General features: G+C 37.9%; 1 protein-coding gene and 1 long non-coding RNA gene across 8 annotated transcripts in view; both read left to right on the top strand.

Moving 5' to 3' along the window:
- Positions 1-19,903, top strand: part of LOC149717300 (homeobox protein Meis1-like) — a 183,002-nt gene that overhangs the window by 83,904 nt on the left and 79,195 nt on the right. The gene's annotated exons all lie outside the window — the stretch shown is intronic.
- On the top strand, positions 10,991-14,746 carry LOC149717302 (uncharacterized). Of its 2 annotated transcripts, none has more exons than XR_016366514.1 (3): positions 10,991-11,329; positions 11,394-12,615; positions 13,543-14,746. It is a non-coding gene; the product is annotated as an uncharacterized LOC149717302 (long non-coding RNA). The 2 variants fall into 2 exon arrangements; XR_016366511.1 differs by having other exon boundaries at positions 11,394-12,811; positions 13,528-14,746.

Below are 19,903 nucleotides of genomic sequence, written 5' to 3'. Positions count from 1 at the left end.
GAGATCCGCTTCGAGTTGTTACACTGTATGGTTCATTGGCCAAAAGTGGCGGGGTACTTGGTTCCGTACCATGGTCGGTGATGCTTCTTGCCCCGGTGTGTTTTACCTTTATTGGGCGCCCAGATGTCTGTCCCATAGATATTAGAAACATAAAAATCAACAATTACTCGATGTTTTTATCGAAACTAAATGAGTTAACAATGCCGTTTCAGTTTGTTGTCAATATTAGTGTTCTGTGTCGTGTCTATTTCGGATGTGCGATGGATTTTCGAGGTTTAATCTTGGAGGAGGAAAGTTTTTGATTCTGGAGTAGTGCAGTTAAATCTAACGCCGGAAAATAGGCTCGTGACCTGTTACATTTGGCTAAGAGAGACCTCCGTAGTGACCAAACTTACCTCACTTGATCTTCCTTGGCTCGATAAAGCATGCTGGGATTTTTAAACGGCGACGGATGTCCCCTTCTTTAAACTAAGCTGTTACTCCAGAATCAAACTTAATTCCTCCAAGGCTTAATGTGGTGGTTCTTTTTGATATCTATGAAAAGGGGATAGGCTCACGAGAATATCGCGCGTGAGCGGTCTTTTCACAGAGAGTGATCAATCATTGTCTTTGGGAAAAGTTGCTCGGATACGGTCGACTTCTTAGAAAGAACTTTTGGAATAGAAAGCTTTGGAAGAGAACCCCCTAGGGGATTTAGATTTAGGGTTAGCGACATATACCGACCGACCGACCCGGGTCCCAACCGGGATGGTACGCAGCTCACCCCCCGAGGGTGGCAAGCAACGCCAGCCATTTATTACTGTAGGCGAAACTCTTGGGTCGGTCAACGCGTTTGTTATTAAGGACCCTAGCCTTCAGCCACCAGATTTGCGATTATAATTCCTTTGAAGAATGTCGTGCTTGCATATCATTACCTTAACCAACCCCCTAAAGATTTAAATTATTTTTTTTTTCTTTTACCCTGAAGGTAAATATTTAATTCTCGACTTAACCAAGGGGTTTAGTTCGAGTTTCTCTATCAGATAACGCCCAGTTGAATATAGTTATACCATGTCCCCAGCTAGTGTCGCTAGTCTCTTCTGGTACATCCGGCTTGACGAGTTTCGTCTTTAGGGTTACGTGGACATGTCAAGTGGAAATCATATTCTGTCTTCTACTTTTTTTTCCTCTCTATCTCTTTTTGGTAGGAGGAGGGTTTGAATGAAAGAAAATTGATGGGTTTTAATAAGTTACTGCCTGGGTAGGGGAGTGGGGACCTTTCCGCGGCTGTTTGATTAGAGGAGGAGCGATTGGCCTTTTTTATTCTTCTTCTTTGTTATTGTTCTTATAACAATGAGGTTTTTGTCTTAGTATTAATTTATTCGTGAATGGAAATTAAGTTTTATAAGTAATCTGAAATCTTCAATTTGTGCACGAGCTCTATTGCCTGAGAAATTGTTCCATTACAATGGTTTTTATCCGTAAGTTTGAATCAAAGGTTCTCATTAAATCATTCTTTACTGCATGCTAAAAATGTTAGAATCGATAATTAATCATTAATTCTCAAATGTGACTGGGTAGTTAACTGTTAGCTTTTAATTAACAAAATATTAGCGCCTGGATATTACCTCTGGAAGATTACCTACCGGTTAAGTAATATCAGCGGTCCCCCAAGTTTTATTCTCTACTTTGAGCCGAGTTAATTCCTCGTCTGCCCACAAAATACCACGATGGTGCAATAAATAGCTTCACTTGCATCTTGGGGTTATGTCCAAGCCAATGGTTTGTTAATTACCTCTGTAAATTTGAGAAAAACTGTCGATTCTACCATTTTTAGCAGTATTGAAATTTACCTCGAATCTATCCATCTTAGACAAGGTTGAGTTGTAGGTTTGGATTTTCTCAACAGATTTTTGTCCCATGTACAGTTTCGACTACCGTCACCAAAATGACCCTGCGTCATGTGAAAGACCCTTACCCTGGTCCCCTAGTAAATAATATCATTTCTTAGAATACGTTTATAGTTATTGGTCCGGAAAGATCGTACCATCCTCGGCTATTGTCCCTAAAGAGCTCGGCCTTTTATGACCAACCGAGGCACACTGTAGTATTCCTTACAGCCGGGAGATTCGAATAGGTTTCAATAGCTTCATAGCGGAAGGGATGTGTAGTAATGGCGCTTCTTAACCTTTCGTGGCGTTATTTTCCATAGAGAAATAACACTAGATGCTGGGGTTCTACACCCACCACCAGTAGACGGAATAAATGGGTCCACGCAGGATGTATTCGATTTCCCTGAGTCCCTGGTGTTTCTTCTTCTTCCCCATATCCCTAGATTTATGAGTTTGGGAAATATTGCTTCGACTGCAACGCGTTTTTGCCCAACGTTTCCTTACTCCTTAGTCGCCATCGTGGCCCTAGTATTGTAAGGGTCACAAACGAAACGGTGGTGTGGTATAAGTTATGCCCTGTTTTTATACCGAAAACTTCCGTAGAGGGATAAAATGGCCGCGCTATCTCATCAGAAATGGCGGGAATTCTTCGTATATTGGTTCCGTTAGCGCCTAGCTAACCCGATATTGCTCAATTTTTACCGGGATATCTTTATATTGGGGAATCGTTCTCTTTGTACTGGTGCCTAAAGGTCCTTTTGACCCTCTCGTATAAGAATATTATAAATAATAATTTATTGGATGAACGCACGTGTTTTGAATGAAAGAGATCAATATGTACAGGGGTGTAAAGGGTGCTTTGTTCCGAACCGAAGTATACAGTGAGTTCCGTGAGCAATTTTCGAGATGAACATGTTCTATGATGACATTTTACCCCCAATAACCACAACCGTTTTCGAATTATGATTGCGGGGAGTGTTTTAAGGAAGACCCCTTAAGTTTAAGTAAGAAACTGAAAGACATAGCTGGTTTAAAGTGTTACTAATTTTTTTCCTTCGTATTTGGCTAGTTAGTATGTTAATTGATTTTCGAAATTACATTTTAAATACTTCATACGTCGAATTTTTTTGAAAGAGGTCACGTTTCTTGAAAGATGGGATGTACAATCTTTCGGAAATGAACTTTTTTTCAGTTAATTTTTTTAAGTAAGACAGTAAATCTGCTTACTGGCATTTTAATTAAGGGGTCCCTTGTGTCCGAAACGATTTCCCTTGTGGCAAATGATGTTTTAGAACCTTTTCCACTTCGGTTTCGTACCACACTTTTTGCAATACACCCTGTATAATGAATACCACAAAGCAGTTTAGGAACCCTTTCCACTTCGGTTTCGTACTACACTTTTTGCAATACACCATAACGAATACCACAAAGTAACATTTTAACCTTTTTGATCATTTTTCACGCGCCTTGGCTGCCGTAATTTCAACTCGACAATCAATCGTTACTTTGAATAAGCGATATTCCTAGTCTTCTCTTTTTTATATATATACCCCGGCATATAATTCGAAAATTATTCCAATTGGAATAATCTCCCCGGAGGCAACATCGTGAACAAATCCAATTAGTTTCGCGAGAAGCCGAGCTTTAGATCATCGTTTCGGGTTTTTTTACCCTCCTCTGAGTCCCAAAGTTACAATCGTTAAGAGGAGAGTTAAAAAAGATACGCTCTCTTTAATTATCTTTATAGCTATAGTCCAACCTCCTCTTTTGAATGCTTGCTCGCTCGCTTGCCTTCTTCGCATGCAGTAACGAGCTTGTAGTCAAGACCGTTATAATAAGTACTGGGTGGAGGCTCGCCCTTCATTTTGCGAAGAAGGAAAAAGTCGTCATAAGGGAGGTTCTCGTTCAAATGATCATTTCGAAAAAGAGAGAGAAAAAAAATGAGCATCAGCCATGCCGCTCCGCTCTTAATGATGACTCTGCCTTGAATGTCTTCTACTAAATCTTCCCCCCCTGAAGCTTAGTATAGATTGCTCTTCAAAATTCACCATGATTAATGTTTTTAAATGTCTTTTTACGAATTACGTAGCCCCTAGTAGAGTATATAGGGTGCGCGCATGCGTGTAACGTTATTATTCACTTTTCTTCTTCAAATTAGGTTTTGCACCGGGAAGTATACAGGGTGTTTCTGATAAGTCTGCCATAAATAAAGGATTTTGAGTCTAAAATGTAACTAATGTGACATTTTGTTGGATGGGGTTTTTTAGGGATGACTCCTTATATTTAATTAAGAAACTGAAAGACAATGATTTCTAATTTAATTAAGGGGTCATCCCTAAAACACTCAAATCTTAGCTCGAAAACAGTGTCCCTTGTGGCAAAATGGAGATAGAAGTTATATTTTAGACTCAAAATCTCAAAAAAATTTATGGCCGACTTATTAGAAACACCCTGTAGAGACCATTTCATTAATTGTTTTTAGAGAAACCAACGCGCAGGGATGGGGCTGCCATCTTGGGTTATTTCCCTCGCACTGCCTCTAGCGGTGCGGTGCTTTCTTGGCGCCAGGAAAGTAGCCCAAGAAGGTGACCTTTTCGGCCCCTGTGGTGTTGGTTCTCTTCTAAAATTAATGTAATTGTCTATATTGAGATCATCTACATCACAGAATCATTTGAAATGAGTAAATAAATAAGTCAAACGGAGATATCGTGTTTATGGGGCGCTTTTTGGCTAATTTGAAATTAAGTCAGTTAATAGCTCCAAAATATGTTATTATGACTAATTATATAAATTAGCTTTTTAAAAGATATTAGCTTCTATTCGACCGAGCGAGAAGGCGTGACAAAACGGACTGGCGGCGGCCATTTGCTTTTTTTTCTCAACACCCCTTATATGTACTTGGTATAGTATTATACACCATTGCAAAAGACTCAGCTCGAATCCTTTTAAATTGCCCGTGTCTAATTGCACTTTAAGAAGGCCGAGTTAGAGGGGAGAGAAGAAGCATTGGGAGAAAAAAATAATAAAGCTTTAAGATGTCGATTGGCTTGTTGGTTGTTGGCTGGCTCCATGCCGTCGTCTTTCGCCTATTAATACAAAGATCCCGTTACTAGCGAACTGTTTACTCGCAAACACCAACCAATATCTTATTTCAACACTATAGCCTTCTTTCGTAAAAGGGGGGACGTTTGCGTTGTTGTCGAGGGGTAAAACACACTGTAGTTTTCTCGATTAATCTCTTTATAAGAAACCCAAGAAGTGATATCTAGTTTATTAGGGAGAAGGTATAAATTCGCTACACTTCCAGCTTTATCTCCAGCAGTCCAAACGTTGGTCCGGAGTTAATCCCCGCCCCTCTAAATTACAACCAGCATCTCATTGGTTCTTGAAAACTCACGTCAGCGCGACGTGAATGATGAAAATTACGTATTTTCCGGCTGAGGAGAGGCGAAATAGCCCGGCCTCCTTTTACGTCCCCCCTTGTATTTTGAAAGGGTGACTGGGACCATGGCGCGCGAATACTTGGGCATCTTATACCTTCTCCCTAATAAACTAGATATCACTTCTTGAAGAAACTTTAGAAGCTACTCCATTTGATTACCCCTTCGTACGAATTTCATACCCTATAATTTTCTATGTGTGTGTTTTTCCACCCACAATGCATTGCCGTTAACCCATATAATATTATAACATTTAAACCCTTTATGGTATTGTAAAAAGTGGACCCAGTCTTCTCTCTTAACATTGTAGCAAAGCCGAAAGACTCTTAACAGTTGCGCGACCTAGTTTAACTTATTAATTAAATAATGAGTCACGGTTTTTTTTTTTGTTTTTTATTATTTAGAAACCGGCTTTAATATACAGAGTGTTTCTGATAAGTTTGGCATAAATTAAGAGGGATGTTCTTCGGGAAACAGATTTCGCGTCGAAGATGTGACTTCTATCTCCATTTTGAAGTCCGGGCCACTGTTGTCGAGTTATCTAAAACTGTGTCCCTTGTAGCAAAATGGCGATATTACATTTTCGACTCAAAATCGATTTCCCAAAGAACATTCCTCTTAATTTATGCCAAACTCATCAGAAACACCCTGTATTTAACTCATCATATAGAGAAAATAGGTTCTATCAATGATAATGGATATCTATATAATTATACAGTAGGGTTGACCAGAAAAAATAATATAAATGGTTAACCGAAAATGAAGCCATCATCATACGTGGCAGGCCTTTACCTTTGACATTATTATAGTCTGTCTAAGTCGATAAATAATGAAAACTGCCATCGCACTATAATTTTTTTTAAGTTTTTCAGGTTAAATTTTTGGGTAGGAAAATTGTAAAAACTAGCTCGGAATATTAATTTTTTTTCTCTGTTCACGTTTCTGGTTAGTTAACGAGAATTAGACAGTGCCGGTTGTTAGTAGTACAGTTCCAGGACGCCCTGGTGCAGCTCCATGTGGGATTTTTACGATTAATTAAAGACTACGGGTGCAGTTGGGTGCAGTTCTGTGTCGTTTCCATGTTGTGTGCCATCAGAAATGGGAAGCACTTAGTCCAAAGAGCTTTTCCCCCTCTCTTTGTTTATCAATAATTCACGCCTTCGCTTCTTAGTTGGTTTCAGTTTCAGAGTTCATTTGATACTGAGTTTCGGCTTGTTAAGGTTGTTGAGAAGACTCGAATTGATACGAGTTGAGCCCAAACTCTCTAGGCGAGTAATGTAGGGATTGTCGCGGGCTTTAACTTTTATATAACTTTGTCTCGCCTTCCTCTCTCTATTTCAGTCGTATAACTTATAATAGCTTAACTTTATCACCATCTCCTCCTTTTTGGTTTCGCTGCCGCGGTTTCCTCTTCAACCCCTTTTTTTAGTTTATAAAATAGCCCACGTCATAAAAATCTCAATCTCAACTTCAACGGAATTCTTTCTTAGTTTTTTAGCAAACTGTGATGTGTTTAACAATGAAACTTTATATTACTTCAAGAGTCGCTTATTCACTTCTATTTTTCTTTATTTTTGAAGAATTTAAAACTAAGCTTCAATCGTATTTTCAACGTGTTAAAAATAACTAGTACCTACAACGTAACGTTTTTATCCACGTGTTTTTATGTAATGATAACATAGGTTATAGAACGGAAAGGTTTGGTTTGTGGGTCTGTTTGTGTGTATATGTGTTGGGTACACGAAAAACACCAACTTTAGCTTGAGAAACCGGTTAAGGAAAGATGCCCTATTGAGAAAGATAGGGTTTTGGTACAATTATAGCTTTCAAAAATTATTTGATGGTGGATCACGCGACTCTCATTAACCCTTACCTCCTCCACAACCACCGTGTTTAATGAGTAAGGGTTTTATTTGGACTGTTCATAGATCAAGACTATCTGATGTCTTCTACAGCATTGTTAGACTTTCATTTGTAGACATGGAGCCAATGCAAAGATGTCTTATCGTTTATGGTCAAAATTCAGTTTGTAACTGCTAGGTTTTGGTGTGGCGCCATGATAGCAATTTTCCGTTTACATTCAATCCGAAATTTCATCAAAATTGGTCTAACACACGTAGACATTAATATTTCTTGAAAGTAATTTTTCTTGATAGTTATTACATTTTTTCTCTGGATTCAAACTTGACGCAGAAACCGCGGATTTAGCATCTTCCAAGGAAACTCCATTAATAATAAAAATAGTGGAAAAAGCTAGATATTTTACGCTTTTGTTAATATAAGAGAGAGTGAGAGACCCTACAATCTGTCACTAAGGAGAAAATCTACTATACCCAAGTCTTTTCCCTGTTTTCCACCAGGAATCCCATGACTTTTTTTCTTCTTCTTCTGGGGATGTAAAAAATTGTTTCGTTCTGTCATCGTTAGCGACCGTTGATGAGCGATGAATAGATCTAACTCATTATTTGGTGTGGAGCTTGGGGCTTGAAATAGGAAAAAAGATTTACCCCTCGTCGTCTTCATCTCTTCTTCTGGTCTTAGGTTAGGGTGGTGTTATAATAAGCAAGCCCATTTCGCGAGAACATTATCAATTACAGAAAAACCAGAGAACTCAATTAATAACCTTGTTTCAAAAAGGCAAGAAGAGCAAGAGGGGGTAACTTAAGTTCTTCAGAGTGAAAAATTGTCCACGCTTCCGTTCGTTCCTTGGTTTTCTTGTTCCTTTTACTACAGTTAGAGGATATATTTTTAGGGACTTTTTTGCAGCCTCGGACGTTTGTGACTAATTTAGGGAAAAGTGTGAAGTACGGTTGAATTCTAAATCATTTATTTAACTGTTAGAGGCAGACGAGATTTTATCCTTGGATAATTAATATTAAAATATATATATGTATATGTATGAGAAATGAAATTAATGAATCTTGAAGTAGGAAGGAAGTTTTTTAAAAACATTGAGTTGGGATTTTATTTTTTATTTTTGCTATTGCACAGTTGTAAGACATTTGGAACCACCTTGGGTAATTGCTTTTATAGGGTTAGCACAGTTCAGGGAAGAACTGGGGGAATCAGGGAATTTCAAATTGGGCCAAAAATGGAAGGGAAAGTCAGGCAATTTTAAGAATTTGATATTAACGAAATCAGGAAAATTGATTAAAGTTGTCGCTAAAAAATCGTGGACGGAGCTCAGTCCTCAATGTTTCACGTAAAATATTCATAAAATGCGATTTAAACTACATTGTGTACTTAAACACCACTTATATTTAGAACAATAATAATTGGGCCCTTAAAACGTCAGGGAAAACCTTTAAAAGTCTCAGGAGATTTGAATCTAAAAATGTCGTGGCAACCCCTGTTTTAGACCTAGTTTTTGAACCTTAATTCTTGGAAAAGGTGTTAGTGTACTTAAACACCCCTTATATTTGGAACAATAATAAATGCCCTGTTTTAGACCTAGTTTTTGAACCTTTTTGGAAAAGGTGTTAGTGTACTTAAACACCCCTTATATTTGGAACAATAATAATTGGGCCCTTAAAACGTCAGGGAAAATCGTAGGAAAACGGTCAGGGAAAACCTTTAAAAGTCTCAGGAAATTTGAATCTAATAAAAATTTCGTGGCAATCTCGGGCTGTTTTAGACCTAGTTTTTGAATCTACTTGTATAAAGGGTGTTGTTTTTTGGTACGGGTTATTCCGAAAGGTTTTCGCGACTGCGCGATACGATGGATGTACGGTTTGGTTTGGATCAGGAAGAGAAGCCGAGAGAGAAAGAGAGGAAGAGAAGGAAGAGGCGGCGGGGGTGTGGAAAATACCTTTCACACACACACACAGTGTTACAGGTCCGGGAGAGGCGAAATTCTACGGCATTGCGGGGAAAACGACACACAGGGGAGGTTTTTGCGCGTTGAAAGACAGGCCAGCCAGCAAATGGCGGAAGAGTTTCCGAGTTCGTTGCTGCTCACACTCTGTAGCTGCTGGAGAATTTTGAGGCGCTTGTGCAAGGGGAGACTCACGATACAAAGGGGCCCCCTAGTATGCCCCTACATCTTTCCAACCGCCCCCGCCTTTTGCAAAAGTTAGTTTTGCGCCCAAATCAATAATCTAAAACCCGAAGGTTTAGGTACCAACCTAAATTTAGGTTCTCTTTTTTTTCTTTCTTTCTTGGAAGAAGGGTATGGGTATATAGGGCTATATACATTTTGCACAATGCCTAGCTACAACCATACCATGAGAAGAAGACGAAACTTATTTGAATATAAATACAGTTTTTTCTATCACCCATGGATTCAGTCAAGCGATCTATGACGACGCGCGTGGTGACATCATTGTCTAACGGAACGGTGGTTGGTTTTTGGTGACTAGCTTCCCCCCCCCGAAGGTGGGCTTTGACGCGCTGTTTCGAATTCTACTTTAAAAATGTAATGTACATGGGCGCGCTATAGTAGTTACGGAATTGGTTTTATAACGCTTGTATCTGAACCAGGGGACAAAATTAAACTAAGCATAGCTTGCTCGGGGGGTTTTAAAATGTGTAGGAAAACATTACTTTTACATAGGTTTTTGGTCTTTTGCATTGGTAATAGATAGGGCTTAATATTTGATTTAGATGAAAATTGACTCGAAGATCCAAACATAACAGGATAAAGCTTGTTTAGACTTGATAATGATGTCTGGATGTGTAGGATAATTTTAACATTTACGTTGTTTCTTGGGCCTTTGCCATTATAGTGAATATGATAAACTTGTTTACTTCGGAATATACGCGTAGGTTTTCGTTTCGTGATTTTAGGCGTATAGTAAACTTAAATTTTTATGTAGTGTTTACGTATGAATTTTTATTCGAAAATAAGGAAAAATTCAGCGTGACATGTTTACTACTCAAATCTAAGAATCCATTCCAAAATTTACGTATACATTTGTGACTTTGTCTTGTCTCTTCTTGTGACAGATTTTAGTATGAATTTACCTTGGTTTTTTTAACGTCAAATTGGTTTAGGCGTGGAATAGAATATTTTATTGTTTTTCTACCATATTTTTTTTAAACAACGCATAGCCAAAATGAAGGGGACTGTACATACATACATACTACATACGTAGCTCCAACCGGAAAATTTCTTTCCCATTGTTGGAATTTTTTTTTTCTCTTTCCTTTTTACTTTTGCGCTCTTTAGAGCAGCGAAAGTATTGTTCTGACCTCTGTTGGCTGGACGGCTGGCTGGATTTGGTGTAACCGCATAATAAGTTTCGTCATAAATAAACTTTTGAATTTCAAATTTCCCGCGAATTTTCGACTCGAAATTCACCCGTAGTTCACCTCACACCTCATAGGTGGCGTAACGTATTTAATTTCAATTGAAATTATTTTTCTGTCGGCGCCGGGCCTCGAACCCGCAATGTCCTGATCCATACGAGACGCCAGTGAAGTCGCCCGACCGCGCGCTCTACCACGAAGCCACGCTTGGTTGTATTACAGAGCGAGTTAAATTATACTGAAGAGAAGAAAGAGAGAGTTAGGATATGGACCCCCCCCACCTCCCCGACGCCCGCACTTACTGCGTGGGTTTAGCGGGAGACGAGAGAGAGAGAACTGTGCAACTGTCTGGCTTTAGATATGGACCCCCCACCTCCCCGACGCCCGCCACTGGATGCTGTCGCATATATATTGTATCGCGCTAGAGGAGGAGAGACAGTTGCTTGCAATTTTTTTTTTGCAATTTATAATTATTATATATCTTTTTAATCCTAGGCAAGATTAGATTTCTACTTGGGAACTTAAACATTACAATTAATATTATCATATTAATCAAAAAAGAAATTAAGGTTCTCCCCGACAGAAGGCGCGCTAAGCAGAGAGAGTTTTCTAATTTCACCAATGATATCGTTTTTTAAGACTCGTCTGCTTAAAAGTTAGGCAGGTTGATTTACTAATAAAATTAAATGTATTAACAAAATGAAACTCGAGTCAGCGTTTTAAAACTATAACTAGTTTGGGACGGAGGTACCATTGCTCACTATTTGTTTGGCAAGTTTAAAATTAAATGATCACTTAACGGAACTGACATAAAATAATAGGTAGATTTTTGCAGAATTAAATTGCAGATTCTTTGCAAAATTAACTAATCATTTTGGCAGTTTCCGCTCTCGCTGGGTTCATCTACTAATAACAGTTACGTAAGTGATAATTATAAAAATAAAATCAACAATCTCATAAAATCAACAACTCAAAATATAAAATGAAATTTATGATCAAAATGAATCTAATTTCAATCAACGACAAACGGAATCAACGTGTTCATCTCTCCATCCACGGAAATATGAAATTTCTACATGAAACATGAAAGTGCTATCAACCTAACAATTTTTAGAAATGTAATTTTAATCAGTGAAACATACTCATTTAAAGTTAACAAATTATAAGTCGCTAATTTGATTATTATATTTAAAAAAAATTATATTATTTAAGTAATAAATTTAACGATGGTGTTGATAGTACCAATAGAGTATTCAAGGATTGATTACGTTAATATCAACATATCAAACAAAAAGTATTTAATTATAATTTGGAATTTCAATTTAAATTTATACAGTTTTTTAAATGCCCATTGAGATTCAGAGTCTGTCACTGAATGTTGAAGATCTCCAGTCTCTGCCAAGTGATTTAAATTTTCAGACCCTCTCTGTGGGAAAGGGGGAATTAAATTAACGAGACTTACAAACTGACATCATCCTTAAATTAAATAAGGATTATAAATTAAAATTTAAATCAAGGTATTGAAGGTTTAATTAACGTTACTTTGAAAGTATCAAATTAAAAATTTACAACTTAAGCTCATCAATAAAAAGAACATTAAGATAAATATTAATAGGCATAAACAATCATCAATAAAAAGAACATTAAGATAATTATTAAAAGGCATGGACAATTTACAACTTAAGCTCATTAATAAAAAGAACATTAAGATAATTATTAATAGGCCTTTCCTATTATGGGGGTAGTAAAACTGTACCAGTCCAGAAAGAACATACAATTTTGTTTAAGAATGGACTAGCAAAATTTCACTATTTTGTCTTCCTTAAACTTTGTATTCTGGCAGCTCTGTTGCCAAGAATTTTTTGTTAGTTTGGCAACCTAGGCCATCGTCATCAAAGCAATGTTTTTTCCTAACCTCAGGCTCATACGCCGAAGTGTGTACCTTATTCGAATGTTAGGAAAGGATTTTAAAATATCCATGCGGTGGGATAACTAGTTAAATATCAGCAACAGTTGAAAAACCTTCGCCTAACTAACAAGGTCTGCTACAGTATAAGGTACAATTCGTTCAGTAATATAAATCGGTTACATAATAATAAAAATATAAATTTAAATAAGATTTGCAAACGCTTCAGAAACTCCCGTTACTCGGACCCCGAGTCCCCCGTCTCCCCGATACACTAAAGACCGAGGCTTAAACCTCGTAGCTCGCGGCCATCTTTATTGTTTACATCATGGGCTCGTCACTACAGGGTAGGAAATAAGACAGGTTTACAAGTCCCAAACCAGTTTATTAATTCACCGCCTCCTATATTACATATAGGAGGCGGTGATTAATTGCTCGGACCAGTTTATTTATTCCAAAAGTTGGGGTCAGTGGTATCAGGGAGCACTTTATTAATTAGGGTTTTTGGAAAAAATAGACGGTGGGACCAGTTTATAAATTCGGGGTTCCATTTTAGAATTTTTCTAGCTCAACACATTTTCTACCAATTCTACTCCTAGGTAGTTAGTACTCCTTGGCTACAACTTCCCTACAAAAGTTTTGTATTCTATTGACTATTGATCTTGTCTAGCGTCTATACTCTAGAATGAGTCTCTTGTAGTCGACAGTCTAGACCATAGCCAGTACTAGTTGTCAGTAGTCGTATTTCTCAGTAGTGCATGGTCACATTACAAGATTTTGATCTGGCTTACTGATAGCGAGAGAAGATATTGCCGCTGAATTTATGGAAAATGCAATAAGGAATAAGGCTAGTTCAGAAAAGGATTAAGAACTTCAAATATCATTAGACATGTTGATTGATATTTAGTGGCAACTAGTTGAAAAATTGTGATAAGAAATAAAAGTTAACTGTTATGGATTGTTATATGCTACTTTTTCCTACAGTAAAAAATTCAAATTCAATTACAATTTTCAGCTTCTTTACTTTTGTGTCTTTACGTGCTTTTTATTCTCACCATTTTAGAAATTTAATTTATAGTGGGACCGGTAAAATAATAATTAATGCGAGGGTCACTGGTCCCAAGGACCACCACCACATCCGCGACACCAATTCGCCGCAACCCACTCCGAAACAGACGAGCGCCTGAAAGGCTCAACCTATGAGACAGCAGCTAAACCAAGTTTTCACCATAATAACAATAACCTCATGAAGGACAGTATAAATAATGAGTTTAAACAAACGTTTCACCATAATAACAATAACCTCATAAAGGACAGTATAAATAATGACTTTAAACAAACTTTTCACCACAATAACAATAACCTCATAAAGGACAGTATAAAATAGTGACTTAAACAAAGTTAAATCTGAATTACAATCTACCTCATTTAGCTCAACCAAACTGTTACAAATGCATAGCGCAATATTACAAGTTGCCAATGATCTTCGAATTTTATTGTTAAACCCTCACATTATCTTAAGACTCATACAGTCACTGGGTTTTAATCTCACGGGAGAGTATTGCTATATTCGTAATTCCCGCCTATTCCAAACACAACCTAGATGGCGCCCCATCCTCAGATATGATTGATTGTAACCCCCATTTTCTAAGCATGAGATATACGTCGTTTACCAGGCAAATTAAAGGTGGGCTGCCATTGCGTCTTAGTAGTTTTTGATACCGCCATCTAGCGTCGAAGTAAAGCGTAAAATTCGGTATTTTTGTCTCTTTAAACGTCGGTGTTTAAAGCCATCTAGCGTTCAAAAGCAGGAAGTTCAAAACCACCGTCTGAAATCCTTTGGCTCGGTGAATCCGATGATTTGAACATATTTTTTAATTCTCATTGGTAATTAGTAAGTTTTGAAAAATAAAAATGGCAAGCTGGGGTAGAACATGTTCCGTTCTTGGCTGTAAAAGTAGTGATAGGGATTTAAGGGAGTGGAGATCGTGGGTTTGCAAACTTCATTCGGGACCTGACAAAGGGTTAACTCTGTGTCATAAAGATTGTTGTTGTCCGCGGCCATTTTTAAAATACGGAATAAAATCAAAGTACAGAATTCGCTCACTAGATGGCGATTACCAAAAACTACTCACATTTTAAAATGGGAGGTAACCTCGTACATCGCGTATAGGAGAGAACACTCCTCACTTCTTTATCCGCACTCAAGCGGCATCCTTGCCACCCAATGTAACGAATGACCATAATCATATGGTAGAATAAATCTTGGATATTGATTAGTATATCTAGCCTAATTAATCCACCAAGACTTGAACACTACAGTTAATTACTTATTTAATTAAACTGTAAACCAAATTCTTACTAGATTGGTTTTATTCATAATCGGAATGCTATTTTATAAACAATGGAAAAAAACCTGAAAATTATAAATTTGTCGGGGTCAATGAATATAGTAATACTAATTCTAGTCACTAGAGGGCGCGCAAAAGTGTAATCTGGCCGGGGCCATCTTGTTTATCCTCCTGGTGTTTTTTTATACATCAACATCATCTCGGTGTCGTTATGTATCTTCTCATTGCACGCTCATTGGACACCAGACCAGACTAGACCATACCCTTCCCTAAACCCTCCTATAGTTTAACCAGGACTATTTCTATTCTATTCAATACCCCATTATTCTCCGGCATGTTTGTTTCAGATGGATGCTTCCCTATTTTTTTTTCTGTCATTGTAGCTTTTGCTAGAAGATACCATTCTCTCTCTGTCTCCGTTGATGATGTAAAAATGAGTTTTTGCCTCCCGTTCTTTTAGAACTTTTTTCTCCCAGCCACCACCTCCTTCTAAATGACTTTTTACGTCACCTGATTCGTAGGATTTTTTTTATTTTTCGTTGGGGTTTTTTTCTGTTTTGTTTTAAAGGAGGTTACCGCCCGGACAATTTCACCACCCCTTTCGTCAACCAAATTGGTTGGTAGATATCATGAGTTTATATTTTATGTGTATTTCAGAAAGTGCCTTATTTTGAACAAGAAGGTATATCTAGTTTACTAGGGAGAAGGTATAAGATGCCTAAGTATTCCCGCGCCATAGTCCCAGTCCCCCTCTCAAAATACAAGGGGGGGGGGACGTAAAAGGAGGCCGGGCTATTTCGCCTCTCCTCAGTCGGAAAATACGTAATTTTTGTCATTCGCGTCGCGCTGACGTGAGTTTTCAAGAACCAATGAGACGCTGGTTGTAATTTAGAGGCGGGGATTAACTCCGGACCTACTATACGTTTGGACTGGAGATAAAGCTAGAAATGTGGTGAATTTATACCTTATCCTTAGTAAACTAGATATCACTTCCTGTTTTGAACCCATAACATTTTAGCTTTATGATAAACGTCCCCTAATTAAGCATAATTTAAAACAACAACAGCAATACATACTGCAGGTGGACAAAAGACTGCTTGGTGGTACTTTAACAAAGAGTAATAGCTTGTGTCATGCTTAGCTTATAGAATACATTTTTGTAAACTTATGTAGAGATGTTTTAGAATTTTGTTAGTTTTGAATATTGATGGGAAAGGAAGGGTTTAACTGTATTGTCTCCTGATAAGTTTTTTAAGTGACAGCTTTTTTTAAGTCAAGCAGGAAATGTCCTTAATCCCTCTCTCGGTTCGTTTGTTTTATACAACCGGAAGATAAATGAATTTAATTTTTATTTTTATCCTTTCTTCTATAACTCGGTTATTTTCATCAAGGTTTTAGAGTTAAGTTAATAAATAAGTAACCAACGTTTAAAATTTCCCTTTCTTAAAGCTAAACTCTTCTGCTCTACACACCAAGCTCATCGAGGACACTTGACTGTATTCCTTGAATTGTTATTATTACCAATACATAGTTTTCAGGCGAGGATGATCCATACCATTTACTTGCACAAGGAGACCAGACTATTTGGAGGACAAAATAGTCTGTACTTTTGCCCTCCAAGTAGCCTGGTCTCCTTGGGGAAGGGGTATGGTGAATCATTCTAGACGGAAAACTATATTTATAAAATCCCGTTGTGGCTATCTTCCTGAGTTCCTAAGCCTCGTCTTCATTTTTAAAATTTTGTGAGCGCTACTTACAATTAATTGTCTAGTAGCGTCACGTGACCCTTCAATCTTCCTTAAGCCTTGGACTAAATTTTGTCTAAAGGGCGCGTGTATGATTAATAGCACTTGTTTAGTGAATACTAAGATGAAAACAAACTTTTTGTATTTTGGACATTTTCGAATCTATTGGCCTTGGTCGCCATGTTTTTTTTCTCTCGTGGCATGATTCGTGTCCAGGAAGACCACCAGTGACTGTACCCATACCGCAACTTCCCACTTGACAAAGGAGGAGGAGGAGGGGGTGCGTGGCATGATGGGGCGCTGTTACCCCTTAGGCGTGTGACCCCAAGACCGTAAATTTTGTTTTAACGAGAGATGTTTGCTCTTGGCGTCTTCCTCTCGACAAGGATGCTTTACTGGCTATAATAAATTCGACCCCCTTAATGAAGGGATTATGTACCCGAAGATAAATTATGGCTTCTTTTTATCGCTGGGCGCGGTACAGAGGGGGAACAGAAAATGAAAGAACTTGGGTAGATGATGAGCCGGGAGATAAGGTGTCCTTGCCACTCTTTTTTAAGGATGATGATTGAGGTGAATCGCGACAATTTATACGGAAAAAGAAAATTCTTCACTTATTTTTTCTTCTTTCTTTTCTTTACGGAAATTATTAGTATTCTGGCATGTTTGGGTTTTCGTCCGTCTGGTATTGTGGTTTGTTGTCTTGGCTGCCTAATAAGGATATTCAGAGTTGCATTCCTTTCTTTATAAACACAATGTTTGTTCTTCACTATAGTCATAACTTTATAAGATATTTTCCATAAGTTTTACACTACCTATACTTTGTAGTGTTTGAGGACTTGCAGCTCGAGCTAGTTCGAGAACGACGGAAGCGAGAATTGAATGGATACACTCTCGGTTAATTTTGCAGGACTTCCATCTTCCTGTTTAGTCTGTACTAATTAGGCCTTCGACAGCGCCTCACCAGGCGTTGCTTTACCTCGAATCCTATGACCTACGTCACTCACTTCATAACAAGCTCCAGTTTGTAACCAGTGACAAACTTATGGAACATATCTTATGAACTTACATCGTTTTTATTATGAAGACAAATTCTCGTGGAATGACGCAACGCGACGCCTTTTGAGTTTTCCGACCAGATTTCCTGTTGAGTAGTTCGTCGTTATTTCTAAGTAAAAAAAGTGCAGAAATTAGGCTTAGCTCTCTGTCTACGCAGACTATCTAACGCTTATTTTCATTTCATCCAAGTTTCTTTCAGTTTTCAGACGTTTTTTTTTTAAAAAATAAAATATTTTATATCGAAATTTGAAACCTTTTCCTACGCTAGACAATGAATTCACGCGTGAAAGATATATATTTTTCTACGATTTTTTTTCTACCCCCGTTGACGAAGTAACTGTCAATCATGTTTTTTTGACATGAAATTTTTGAAAAGTTTCTAGCATTTGTTCGATACATACAAACACCCCGAGCGGAGCTTCTTCTTCCGCTTCTCTGCGCTTACTTCCCGACTTCTTTAAATGGCCGGGTTCAAATGTTCGACAAAAGATTAGTTCTAGCGTCTCTTAGACCCCCCGAATGTGTAAAATGTCTTTTGAATCTTTTCTTTCTCCGTCTAAATGTTCCTGTAGTTGGTTGGCACCCTGTTATTACTCCTTTTAGACTAAAAAGTCTAAAAAATTGTAGGGATTATATATATATATTTTTAAGAAGAACGTCCCTTCCATCTCTTTGACGAGAGAGACGGTATGTTGGCATAGAATGTTATTAATCCATAGCTAGTTCTAGAGCGAAAGATAGGCGTCTGCCATGTCTATATCCCCGTGAAATTTTCGACGAAATATACTTTTTTTTTTATTCTGAGGGGTGTTTTTTAGCTTTTGTGAGTTTCTCAACTTCTCTCTCTGAGAGAGAGACCGTTTCTCACTTCTTGTTCTGTTCTCTATCCATTCCATTCTTCGCCGCCGCGTCTTTGACGAAGAATCACACGAGGTGCCGGGACCTTCACTTCTTTTTCATTCTTCTTCTTCTCGTCATTTCTTCTGACTGTAAATGGAAGACGTTTATTTTTCATATTCCCCCGATTCTATTCTTTTGTATTTTGCTTTTGGGCAGCCGTTTGAGCAATTTATTGTATAGATGGTGGTGACCCAGGTGGAACGGTCACTCTACGGGGAGTCTTAACCTTACCTCCAAAGAAACTTGGGTACCATTTTTTTTTACCATTCTGGAAAGAAGGAATTGGAAATATAGTTTCTCCCAAGCCAATTTACGTTAAAAACATGTCGATTTGTGTATTTATTCAGGGTTCGTACAAACCGGAAAAACCTGGAAAAATCAGGGAAATAAATAGTTGACAAAAACCTCAGGGAAAACTCAGGGAAATTTCGGATTTTTAGTAAAATTCAGGGAAATTTGCGTCAAACAGGGGCCTAGTAATTAAGCCAAATGTTCATAAAAATACCCTCCATAGGATTAACATCTGACTATACTTTGTAGATACGGGGATGTCCTTTGATTATGATTACTATTAAGTCATGTTTAACCCCTCCGTTAACATTTGCTCCATAGGATACTCCATATACGGGAAAAACCTGGGAAGTATATGGGGAAAACCTGGAAAATTCAGGGAAGTATATGGGGAAAACCTGGAAAATTCAGGGAAGTATATGGGGAAAACCTGGAAAATTCAGGGAAGTATATGGGGAAAACCTGGAAATCTCAGGGAAGTATATGGGGAAAACCTGGAAATCTCAGGGAAATTTGTTTTCCAAAAGTTGTGTGAACCCCGTTATTTATTTATTTATTCGGGGAAGCAATGTAATAATAATTAGTTGCGATTGTTTTAAGCCTTTGTTATAATTCTACGAATTCTGGCTGGGAATGCTTCTCGAGAAATAACTGTCGCGAATTTTCTTGGCTCCCAACTGTTTAACGCCTCTGTTTGAGTTGACGCTTCACGCTAGATCAGTCTGAAGTAAATGAATAGTGTCTGTGATTTATTTTTTTTTTACCAATTTCAACTATACAGCTCAGCGTTCCTTTTTTATTTAATATGTGTTTTTCCTCTCCATTGTTTTCGCTAGTCGTAGCGTGGCGTCCTGGAATTTTTCGCGCGTCATTTTGGGGAAACCTATAGCTCCTTTCCATTTATTTTGATTGGATGCGGAGGAAGATTGGTGTCTGTCGTCTGCACACCAGTCTAAAAGAGTCTAGAAAGAAATAATGACTCTAGAAAATGTTTTTTTTTAAATTCTAGTGCCAACCCCAACACTAAACAGCTAAGCTAAACCTTAATAATCTGACTTATCTATCTGCCTTCTGCCAGGAGCCTTCGATGGCT

This window comes from Phalangium opilio, unplaced genomic scaffold (genome assembly GCF_054372755.1).
Source record: "Phalangium opilio isolate 3A_F unplaced genomic scaffold, DU_Popi_V2 ptg000003l_1, whole genome shotgun sequence".
Classification (NCBI taxonomy): Eukaryota; Metazoa; Arthropoda; class Arachnida; order Opiliones; family Phalangiidae; genus Phalangium; species Phalangium opilio.
This window is presented reverse-complemented; position numbering and strand designations above follow the sequence as displayed.